Raw genomic sequence first — 8357 nt, 5'->3', positions numbered from 1 at the left:
TATTGCAGGAATTAAATACTTTAAGAAGAGGTATATGAACATTCAATATAGCAAAAATTTCAGTGTGCCCTGCAACTAATATAAGATTCAATGTAATCCCAATCAATATTTAAATGTTTGGGGGAGAGGAGGTTGAAGAGGATTCTTTAATTTACATGGAAATGGAAACTATCACAAATAGAAGAAAGATACTTTCCACTATATTTAGTAGTATAGACCTATATTACTACCTATATGATACTATCAGGACTAGTAAACGTACAGTAATTATATTATTTTTCCATTCTAGCACAAACTGGTCACTGCTGATATACAGTGCCTGAAAAAGACTTGGTGGGGGCATCCCAGATGCTGGCAATGTTTTATTTCTTGGGCTGGATGGTGTTTTTATGAATGTGTTCACGTGGTGATAATTCACTGAACGGCATCATTTATGAAAAAGCAGGAAAGTGATTGGTCAACAGATTAAGTTATAAAATTTGGTTAAGTTCTAGCAGAAAATGTTAGATACGATTTCACACCATATAGTAAGATTAAGTTATAATATCTGGTTCCATTCTAGAGGAAAGGTTAGATATTAATAGCATTTCATGCCATATAGTAAAATAAATTCCAATAAGCTAAATAATTAAATGGAAAAAATAGCACAATTTAAAGTTCAAGAAGAAAATATGGGAGAACATACAACCTTGGGGAGCAGGAAGACGACGAGAAATTGGAGGTCATTTGACATACGATCCTCAGTGCACAACACTGAAAAGCAAAAAGATTTCTGGAAGTATATACACATTTTAAAATGATGATATGTAAGACATCCAAATACGATAAACTGGGAAAATATTTATACTACATAAGCAGTCTAAGAATCAACATGTTTACTAGTAAGATTTTTTTAAAGATGAGACTCAGGAGACTTAGACGTATGCAGGTGAATGACAATGGAAAGAGCCCACTGGGAAGAGGAATTTTACATGGAATAAGTTTCCTGAGACTGTTGGTGGCCCCACTTATCATTAACATAGGGCTGTTCAAAATATATAAAAGAAGACTCATTTAATTGTAAAACCATTACATTGTTATTTGTTCTTCAGCATTGCCAAACATTGTATTCAAGTCTTATTCAAAACAAAAAGTAAATCTTACGTTTTCCAAGAAGAACAACTTTTCTGTCTCCCACACAGTGGTGGTCTCCCTGTGATGACAGAAGACAGAAACCAGGTCCCGGGTCATTCTGTCCCTTCTCAGAAGATGCCCCTCTCTGAAGGAAAGTGACCGTCTGTGGGAGATGTGTCGACCTGGGACCAGTCTGGTGCCCATTGGAAGCCCACTCTCTGTTTACAAGACCCTACACAGCCCCCTCTGGGTCCGAGTGGCCTCTTCCCAGAGTCCTTCCTTCTGTGAGTGGGCTCAATAGTTCTGAGCCACCCTTAAGGTGGAAGGGAGGTCAAAGGTGGCTGTTTGGGGGTTGCACAGAGCTTGGACCTGCAAGAGAGGTCCCTTCAGTGTGGGATGGAGCCTGAGGCCAGAAGAGAAGGAGGGCAGGCTGAGAGTGAAACCAGGGCCAGCCATTCCTGCACCCACCTTGTTCAGCTCAGAACTTCCCAAGAATTTGATTTCCAACTTGGTTTTCCAAGTCTTAGGAAGGCATATTTGTTCATCAGGAGGATTAAACATATTTTACATAACAGCTTGAATTCTAACTTTACATTGTTTACGCACACAATATGTGAGTCTCCATTTGAAGTCTGTCCTGCACTTCATTTATTACAAGGGGGGCCAGATTGCTGCCAAAAGCCCAGGTGATAGAATGAGCTTGGAATAGATAAGGGAGTACCTTTTCACTGTCAGAGAGAGAGAGAGAGAGAGAGAGAGAGAGAGAGAGAATGAATGAGAATATGAAGCATCCATGGCTGTAAATCAAGAATCTTGTAGGTGTCATGATAGAAATTGAGAGAAGTCCTATCTTTACTTTAAAACAGACATTTCCAATCTTTTGGCTTCCCTGGGCCACATTGTCTTGGGTCACACATAAAATACACTAACATCAACGATAGCTGATGAGCTGAAAAAAATTAAAAGTCAGAAAACAATCTCATAATGTTTTAAGAAAGTTTACAAAATTGTGTTGGGCTGCGTTCAAAGCCATCCTGGGCTGCATGGGGCCCACAGGCCATGGGTTAGACAAGCTTGCTTTAAAGGAAAGATTTTTTTTCCTTTTAAGTAAAAGTCGAGAATGTGTGAATAAAGAAAGTGTGTTGGATGAGAAATTTGAAGGATTATGAATGTTTGAATTGTGTTAAGAAAAGAACGCATAGCTGGAGAGTTTTCTAACCTTCTTTATGTCTTAAAATGCCATAAATATTTTTCCATATCATCCATAATCTTTCTACAGTATCACTGTCAATTTCTGTATAATAGTCCATTTGAAGAATATGCCATATTACATTGAACAAATGTACTATTTTGGATTTGTGGGTAATTTGTAATTTTTTTCAATTACAAAAATTACCCCCTAAGCATCACCAGAGATAAATATCTAAATATTTCTTAGATAACTTTCTAAGATAAATTCCTGTAAGAATAATTTTTGAGTCAAAGGATAATGTTTTAAAAGCATTTCCAGATTCAAACTTCTACAAAGTTTGAATCAACTCATCCTTATTTTCTATGCTGTAAGAGAGTAGTAGTATTCCAGCACCATCACCAAAATCAGGTAGTTTTGTTTACTTTATCATTAGTATCCACAAATTTCTTAGACAGAAAGATCCGGCTGGTCTGAAGGTAGCAGGTTATCTCAATTGATTGTTCATAGTCAGTTATAGAGCAAACTGCTTGCTCTACTCTTTCACCCCTTCTCACTACTGCACTTGACTAGTTGATATGGTTTGGCTCTGTGTAGCCACCCAAATCTTATGTTGAATTGTAATTCGCAATGTTGGTGATGGAGGTCATTGGATCATGGGAGTGGTTTCTAATAGTTTAGCACCATCCTCCTAGGGCTGTCTCATGATACAGTTCTCATGAGATCTGGTTGTTTAAAAGTGTATAGCACCTCCCACTTGGCTCTCACTTCCTCCTGCTCCAGCCATGTAGAACATGCCTCCTTCCCCTCGCCCTTCGGCCATGATTGTAGGTTTCCTGAGGTCTCCCCAGCCATGCTTCCTGTAAAACCTGTGGAACTGTGAGTCAATGAAACCTCTTTTCTTTATAAATTACCCAATCTCAAGGAGTTCTTTATAGCAATGTGTGAACAGACTAATACACTAGTCTTAAAACGTTTTTTAAGACCCATCATTATCTTAAATTTGCTACCTTAGATTACTAGTATAACTTTTTTAAATGTTTTAATTCTTCTTTCATAACTAGTTTGTCCTTTTTATTTCTTTCTCTAATGGATTACTTGTTTTACTTTTTGCTTTGTCATTGTTCTTTAAGCATTATTAATATCTCCATTATACGGGTGACAAAAAATTTGCCTAGTTTTTCTTACCATTTACATTTTGTACTTAACTTATAAAATTCAGGTTGCAAAGTGAAAATTAAGAAAACAAGAAGACTTGTTGAGACTTCTTTTGTCTTTTTCAAAAAGGTCATGTGAGCATTACTATTTTCCCCCAGATTTTAGAAAATTATGCTCTTCAGGGAAAAAAGGCATAAATTCCAGAATTCATCTTTGCATGCTTATTTCTAATTATAAGAATGCTATTTAAGACACATTGCTTGTCTTACCCATTTGAATAAGGCAAATGTTGAGTGTAAGTCTCTTCTTGGAGCGAAAGAAAAAGAGGAGAATGGCCTCCCATTACAACTCTACGAGGGTGTTGGCAGCCACATGCTCCCAATATTCCTGGGGGAGAGAACGCACTCTTCAACATGTACAGAAATGGAATTTCACAAATGAGCTTTATGTCCAACAGGAAGCTCTGAAATCTGGATGCTGTGCAGGCATGGCTGGAAAATATGTCACATGGATCTCGTGTGTGTGTGTGTGTGTGTGTGTAGAAAAACATGAGATTCAGTCTATTTTGCTAGTCTTTAGTTGGAGAGGTAATACATTAAGAATGGGATAGAGTCTTATATGAAAAAACACAGCCCAGCAATTCGGGAGGCCAAGGCAGATGAATCACCTGAGGTCAGGAGTTTGAGACCAGCCTGGCCAATATGGTGAAACTGTCTCTACTGAAAATACAAAAATTAGCTCAGCGTGGTGTTGCATGCCTATAATCCCAGCTACCTGGGAGGCTGAGGCAGGAGAATCGCCTGAACCCAGGAGGCAGAGGTTGCAGTGAGCCAAGATCATGCCACTGCACTCCTGCCTGGGTGACAGAGTGAGACTCCACCTCAAAAAAAAAGAAAAAAAAAAGAAAAGAAAAGAAAATACATGGAACTGAAGGGTAGGGGAGTACTTTGTAATAAGTGCTATTTTAAACTGGCAGTGGAGTTTCCCAAACAGCTCCTGTTCTGCCCCTTGTTGACATCAGTGACATTCTGCTGCATTACATTATACTTTTTTGGCAACTAGAGCACTCTTGGGTCCAGCATGTGCTAATTATAATGAAAATAGAATGATTAACATATATCAGAAACTTATTTGTGGTAAGCACACACTAAGTGTCTACATGTATTTATTTGTTTAATCCTCATAATAAACTTACGAAGACGTTATTGTACCCATTTTCAAATGAGGGAAACTGAGAAAAAGAAGGTGAAAAACACACCTGTACATATATGAGCCACTCCTACTGAGAATAATTAGAAAAAGAAGGAACTGAATTTTAGGACTACATAAGGCAATAAAGCATGGCAGAATGTGAGTAGAAATGTTTACCTTAGGATAAATAGATCTTGATGGTAGATGAGTATTCTTGTATCTTTGTAAAAGCATTAGCATTATGCACTCTGAGACTATGAGGGGATAACAATGAGTCAAAATTAGAAAAGTATAAGAGAATAACTAATTTTATTATTTATGATTTGTATGTCTGATAACAAAAGTGATGAGTTGAACAGCAGCATCTTTCTGCTGGGCTGAAGGGTTCGTGTGGGAAAGTTTTGGAGAGGAGTTAGAGGGAAGCTTACCTCTTCATGAAGGTAAGGAGGAAAAACGATTCTGGTTTCCAAGGCAATCTTGGTGGAAGGAAGTTAGGACCAGAGGAAAGGGAAGAACCTGTGAGGTGGGGCAAAGCTCCAGTAGCAAGATGATGGAGAGAATTTGAACAACAGATTGTTAGATTTTGAGTCAGTAAACATTTGCTATGCCACCTCCCCTCCCCCACAACCTATTCCCAAACATCCAGAAATACCTCCGTGTGTAGTTTTTGTCTTTTTTTTTTTTTTTTTTCTCTTTGGGTAGGTGAAGAACAGCCTCTGTTCTGTCTGGCTGACCCTGCAGCCCGATTCATCCCAAAAGCAGTGACAGTGAAGTTTTCCCTCAAGTAACTGCCCCAAACCATCCCAAGATGGGGCCCTTTGTGATTCCAAAGACAAAAGCACTAAATTCCAGGGTGCTCAGTCCAAAGAATGTATTAGGATAACTTACATCAAAAGGGCTGCAGCATTCTCCAATGGACAGTGAGACAAAAGATGTCCTACCCAAGTGTGTCAGTAATGGGCTGGGGTAGGGGTCAGGTGATGGAGTTTATTTGACAGTTTAAGGAATTTGGCTCAAGTCTGGGGCTAGTTTCTACAAGTTTAGCAACATGGTTGGTCTTTCAGTGTTTTGAGCAAAAACCCAGACAACTTTATCGGTGCCTAGGAATAGTCAAGGCCCCCTCTTTGGTTCAAGCCTGCAGGGGAAATCATGCAGCTGGCTGGGTCACAGAGCAGTCAAAGTACTCTGTCATTTTTGGTCAGGACAAAGAAAGAAAACAGGGGTAACTCGGGCATCCTACAGCATCACATTTGTGTCAGTGCAGTCCATTATGATAGCAAGCAGAGGTTGTCCAGGGTCAGAGATGACTGTGAGAATATGGGCACACCAGGAATTTGGATAACTCTCTAGCAGGTTTAGGACTTTCCCCAGAGTGTGGAATTAGAATGTTTGAGCTGATCATAAAGATATCAAGAGCCACTGTATGGAAAGGTCCCTGATGACCTTTTATCTCCAACAACGCACATCCAAAAAGGCGTCTTTTTTCAGTGACTAGATGTTTATTCAAATATTCAATACCTACCATTATTTGAGCAAACATCCAGTCACTGAAAAAGGATGCCTTTTTGGATGTGTGTTATTGGCAATAGAACAAAATAATTTATAACCCTATCTTTGTAGATGCACGGGGAGTAACATCCTGAGTGGGTTTTCTTAATTGCTTTGGAATCCTTTAGCAAAGAAAATGGCAGACTTAGATCAGCTAACTATGCACTTCCAGCATGTTATAAAAGCCAGAAGGTCTTTATAACAGGACTGTGGGAAATCCTTACATCTTTTAGTGACAAGGAAGACTGCTGAAAATCAGGCCAAGGATCTTATTGTCAGAGAGTGGTAAAGCTGCAAAGGAGGCTGAATGCACAGCCCTGATAGGTTGCCTATGTCAAAGTTCGGTCCCTGGTAGGAAAAAAATGGGACCTAAGACCTGAGGGTGGGACATATGGTTGATTTTCCTGAAAACCATAGTCCAGCAGAAGCAGCTCTCTCTCCTTTGCTAGAAGAGTTTTCCTTGCTTGGAGGCCTTGTAGAGGAACATGTGAGGTGGGAATCTTACAAGATGAATCTTGTCCTCTGTCAAATTTGCCCTGATTTCCTGTCATTATCTCTATCCTGTTAAATTAGGGTCAGGTCTCAGCATAACGACTGGTGATTACTGTCTATTTTCCAAGATAGAGAAAATAGGTTTCACACTGCAGGGTTTGCAGGACCTGGTTAATGTGTACCAGCAAGTTCCAGGATTTTGCAGTTAAGAACTAGAAAGAAAGAGTCAAAGAATATTTATACTATGGAGGAAAATATGAGAGAAGACAAAGATGTTTTAACCTATTAATATAATATATGAAGTATTCAATGTTTTATTTTAGATATTCAGGAGGTTTACTTTGTAGCCTTGTATGTAGTCCATTTTTATAAATGTTTCTTGGCTGATTAAATCAAACATATCTGTTTGATTTTTAAAAACATGTGATATGTGTCTACTATTTTCTTCTACAATGTTATTCTAAGTATGCAATTTAAATTTCTCTGTGCAATATGGTATTAATTGGTTCAGATTTACTGAAGTCTCCCCAAAAAAGATTTTGTGAACAATTTCTCTGTGCTTAACACTTGTTCACATCTTGATACAAGGTTACTCTACACATTCTGACTTTACAAACTTTTGTTTTGTTTTGTTTTCTATTTCTTTTTCTTTCTTTCGCTTTTGTTTGTTTGTTTGTTTGAGACAGGGTCTCACTCTGTCACCCAGGCTGGAGTGCAGTGGTATGAACATGGCTCACAGCAGCTTCAACCTCCTGGGATCAAGTGATTCTCCCACCTCAGCCTCCTTAGTAGCTGGGACTACAGCCTGAGCCATAATCCCTGGCTAATTTTTTATTTTTATTTTTTGTAAAGACAGGGTCTTGCTATGTTATCCAGGTTGGTCTTGAACTTCTGGGCTCGAGTGATCCTCCCACCTCAGCCTCCCCAAAGTCCTGAGATGACAGGTGTGGGCCACTGCACCCAATCTTAAGAGCTTTTTTTTTTTTTAAATAAATAATATCAATATAAAATTATTCATTATGCAATTTGTTGGTATGTTTAAGGCTTAAATTTGTCAGTAGAGTTGAAAATGCTATTTTAATGTATTATTTTGCCTATTCTGCCTACTTTTCCTTTTCAATCTCCTTATATTTACTTTACACTTTTAATATATGTATATATGATACATATGTGTGAATCAACTTGTTATATTTGTTTTAAAACTTACTTCAGGGTTTTGTGTGTGTTAGTGTTTTTGAAACAGTCTTGCTTTGTCACCCAGGCTGGAGTACAGTGGTGCAATCATGGCTCACTGCAGCCTTGACCTCTAAGGTTCAAGCAATCCTCCCACCTCAGTCTCCTGAGTAGCTGGGACCACAGGTGGGTGCCACCATGCTTGGTTAACTTCAGGGGTTTTAGAAGAGGAATGTAAGCCATTTATTTTAAATAGGGTAACAATTATCAGACCCAAATGGTATGTTCAACCTTAATTCTATTATTGCTTTATCTTTCTCTGTCTCTATGAATATGGTTTATGATTTGTTTGCTTCTATTTTGTGGATTGAAAAGATGTTGAAATCTTGTTTTATATTCTGCTATTTAAATGGTTTAAATGAGCTCAAGCTCTCCCATGCCTAATCCTCAGAGGAAAGCACTATTAACAGTTTGGTTTTTGTCCTTCCTGTAT

The sequence above is a fragment of the Theropithecus gelada genome, chromosome 3 (assembly GCF_003255815.1).
Source record: "Theropithecus gelada isolate Dixy chromosome 3, Tgel_1.0, whole genome shotgun sequence".
NCBI lineage: Eukaryota > Metazoa > Chordata > Mammalia > Primates > Cercopithecidae > Theropithecus > Theropithecus gelada.
This window is presented reverse-complemented; position numbering follows the sequence as displayed.